Source organism: Rhea americana, unplaced genomic scaffold, assembly GCF_003343005.1.
Source record: "Rhea americana isolate MKP2758 unplaced genomic scaffold, rheAme1 scaffold_225, whole genome shotgun sequence".
In the NCBI taxonomy this organism is placed as follows: Eukaryota; Metazoa; Chordata; class Aves; order Rheiformes; family Rheidae; genus Rhea; species Rhea americana.
The window spans coordinates 1,032,598-1,036,241 of NW_028186341.1; the positions used below are offsets into that span (position 1 = coordinate 1,032,598).

Below are 3,644 nucleotides of genomic sequence, written 5' to 3' on the forward strand. Positions count from 1 at the left end.
ATCATCAGAATGTAATTACCTAAACTGGAATGTGGCCAGTATTCCAGATTAACACTTCCTCTTTTGTGAAGCGTGCTGTGGGATATCTGATGGCCAAAAGCGGTCCGAATTCAGTTGTGCTGTGTAGTCATTCCATAGCGGCTGAGAGATGTATATTACCTATTTAGCGCTTACAGCACCCTGGGGCTAAAAGGTGAYTGACTCCTATGAAATCTGAGAGGAGTGTCTGAGGTTAAGAGTGTGGTCTGAAAACATTCCATGAAACTTGTAAAATCCACAGATGGTCACAGGCCTTGGTATTGTCTCCTGTGAAAGGAAGGAAAAAGATGTTAAAAAAGATTTATCGAAGGGACTGTAGCAGGGAAAGGATGAAAGCTCAGGGTCTTCCCCTTAGCTTGTTGCTCCCTTGGAAAGTCATGTATGGTTTTCTGAGGTTTATTTCAGGCTGTGGAAGTGTGCCATGAAAGTGTGCATTGGCTGGCTTTGAAACTTCTTAATACCTGCCCAAAATGAGTCAATGTAATTTACAGCAGASAGGAAACAACAGTACATTGGATGTGAGAAATGCTTACAGATAACTGGGATGAGAGAGAGAGAATTTGGTGAAATCACACTGTGAGTAAGRAATAAAGTGGGGACCGTTTCAAATCCTGGAAATGAGAAAAAGAGGACACAAAGGAGTGATAGCATTCACTGCATTAAACTGCAGCAGTTAAGTGTAGAGCTCCTAAAAAGGTAATATAAGGGAGGTTCTCTGCAGTGAAATCATACACAGATGTCTAAATAAGTAGTTTTGTGAACAGTGGGACTAATGAAGCCAGCTTTTCTTAGATTTGGTCTTCTGTTCCCCCTGTAACCTCCTGCTACAGTGGTCCCACCTTTGCTTCCATATCCTAAGCTGTGCTACCACGGGCCCTCGCTGCATTTCTKCTCCTCACCATCCCCAAACATCGCTCCCCCTTCTTGTTCCTACTATAAATCCCCCTTTTCCCTTACCTCTCCGGTAGCCCCGGGCAGCTGCCTTTCACAAACCTCCCGCCCGTGTTTGAGCTGCTGGCTGAAATTGCAGCAYGTGCAGCACTGCTTCCTAGGATCCATTTTTGAGGTGTTCTTTGGTGGAAGGGGAACAGAAAACCCCCTTTTTATGCTGATCTCTTGTTACATTAGACTAAGAAAGGTTAGGTGTACAAAGGRGATTTAATCTGAAACTATTTTCATCAATATCGCGTGTAATAGCTTTGGCAGAGCTTTCTGGAAGACAGACTTGTCACCCCAGCTGCCTTTCATGAAAGCTTGTGGTTTTTGGAGAGAGTTGGGAGAAGAATTGCTTTCTTGACTTGTGCCTTGAAGTACAATTCTCCTTTTCTATCTTTCCCCCCAGTGAGGTGCTGAAAGGCGTTTCTCGTCTCCCCACTTCCTCCAGCAAATCTCCATGCAGAGCAGTGCAGAATGAGCGTAACTTCATGTTGTGGTAGAAGAGGAAACAAGGATGTGCGTGCTGGGATAACCTGGGTGAGTTCAGTAATTGGGATGTTAACTTTATGCTGTGCAATGCAGTAGGACTCTGTCCCCCCACCTTTTTTTTGGGGGGGGGAAATGTGAAGTTCTATACCTGAGAACCTTTGAACCTGCAGTATCCATTCCTGTCCTTCTCTACAGCACGTTCCCTGCTTCTGGGACTGTATTTCACATTGTTTGATGAATGGTAGACCTGGTGTTTTCTCCTCTCAGTGTTCTTTTCATCTTGGTTTAAAAAATTGGTTTCTCCTCGCGCACTTTACACATGTGTAAATGGCTGTTAAAAAGTGCAGAGGGGTGGAAAAGTGGTTTCTTGCAGTTTTAATGTGTTCATGTATTATTATACAGATTCCTGGAGCTTTGGGGCCAGAGACATACTGCTCTTGCCACCTTCTCTACTGCTGTAGAGGTAAAGCCTTGTTTCTCTCCTTAACATTGCTCAGCGGTGGGTTTTTGGGTGAGATTTGATTCCTGYAGATATGAATGCTTTTCAAATGGCCCCTAAATGTATTTAAAATACATGGTTAAAGTGTGTGAAGCAATGAAACAAAAATTACCGAATCTGTTTCATTTGGCTTTGTTGCAAGAAAATGGCTGGCACCATCACTTGTTATTTCTTTTCTTTTCTTTTTTCTTTTCTTTTCTTTTTTTTTTTTTTTTTTGCCTGCCTCGGTTGCCATTTTTTGCATGGTTTGTTTGGTGCTTATCATTGTGTATTTTACATAGCTGCTGTGGCTTAGTAACATTAAACCACTGTACAGCACTGCAGTATTTAAAATCATTTTGTCCTTGTTCATGTGGAGTGGTAATTTCTGATGTTAAGGCAAACCATACAGGTCCAGTCTTAATCTAATTCTACAATGAAAACAGACCTCTGGTGGCATTTTAGTGGCTGTCAGCAGGGCCTGCAGCACAGCCTCGTGTTTTTCCGTCAGCTAGCCAGAATACGGTTGTTTCTCATAACCTCCTTTAGCTAGGAGTCACCTGACTGCCACTCCAGCGTGCCTGTGACAACCCTGGCAGCCATCGCTGGGGTCTGGCCCACACGGGACCAGCGGCCAAAGCGGGTGGGGGTGGACTGAGCCTCTCCAGCCTTGCTGAGGGCAGACRTGGGCCCGCGTCGCGCTCTGACGCGGCAACGGCTCCCTCGTGAGGCGAGGGAGGGGAGCGGCCGCGCACGTGCYTGCCTTTAGGCGGGAAACGCGCCGCGCGCGCACGCCCGCAACTGGGCATGCGCAGCGRCTGGCGGCGCCTCCCCTCGCTGAGGGGCGGGCGCTTGCGCCACCATTTAAAGGGACAGAGCTCCGTTTGGGCTTGTCACCTTCCTCCCTCCCGCTTCGGAGCGCGCAGGGAGCTGGGCGAGCGCGGGGTGCTGGGCGGTGGSGGAGCCCTCGGGAGCTTCGGCTCTTCTCGTTAGTTTCCGGAGCGAAGGCTTGCCTTCTCGTGCCTAGTCCCCGCCCCTTCACCTTTCGGCCAACTCCGTCGCAGGTTCGGCAATCTCCGCCCTCCCTTCGGTTCAGCCCGTTAAGTTCCGCCGCCTCTTCGGCAACTTCCGCCAGTTCGGTCGGAAATGGCCGAAGACGTGAGAGATCCAGCGGTGTAGGGGGGAAGACCGGCCGGCTTCTCGGAACGAACCAACTGCGCTTGGACGCGGGGTGGAGTGGGGGGGGGGGGGAGGGGGAGAGGGCGAGCGGCGGGCGAAGACCAGGCAGCGGCTATGGCTCCCCCCCCGGCCACTCGCGCACGGCGGCGCAGCGGGCGCCGGGACCGCGGCTCCGCCAGGAGGGTGAAGTAAGGGCGCCAAGAGGTACGGCGGACCGTACCACGTTCGGAGGCGGCGGGGAGGGCGGTGCGCGGCCGTACGACCCCCGCCCCCCCCAGCGGGGAGCCTGTGGGGCCGGGTGCGTGGCGGGGGTGGTACAGCCCGGGGGAAGCCCCCTCTCCCCCCCCCCTTCCCTCCCGTGAGGCGGGGGGAGGCCGAGCCTCAGCCCGGTCTGGGCGCCCCTGAGGGACCGGGGAGGGGGGAGGCTTCCCTCAGGGCGGGGGGCACATGAGGGAGCTCCCTCAGGGTTAGCGGAGATGAGGGGGTTTCCTCAGGGTTAGGGGTGATTTTTTTTGTGGGGGGG

General features: G+C 51.9%; 1 protein-coding gene across 4 annotated transcripts in view; it reads left to right on the forward strand.

Moving 5' to 3' along the window:
• The first annotated feature begins 1,393 nt into the window (after positions 1–1,393).
• Positions 1,394–3,644, forward strand: part of EXTL3 (exostosin like glycosyltransferase 3) — a 120,744-nt gene continuing 118,493 nt past the window's right edge. For 2 of the 4 annotated variants that reach the window (XM_085305642.1, XM_085305641.1), the window contains exon 1: positions 3,070–3,325. The gene's annotated coding sequence lies outside the window, so the exon portion shown is untranslated. Of the gene's footprint in view, positions 1,513–1,866; positions 1,928–3,069; positions 3,326–3,644 lie in introns of those variants that run through there. The other 2 variants (XM_085305644.1, XM_085305645.1) reach the window with 2 other exon arrangements.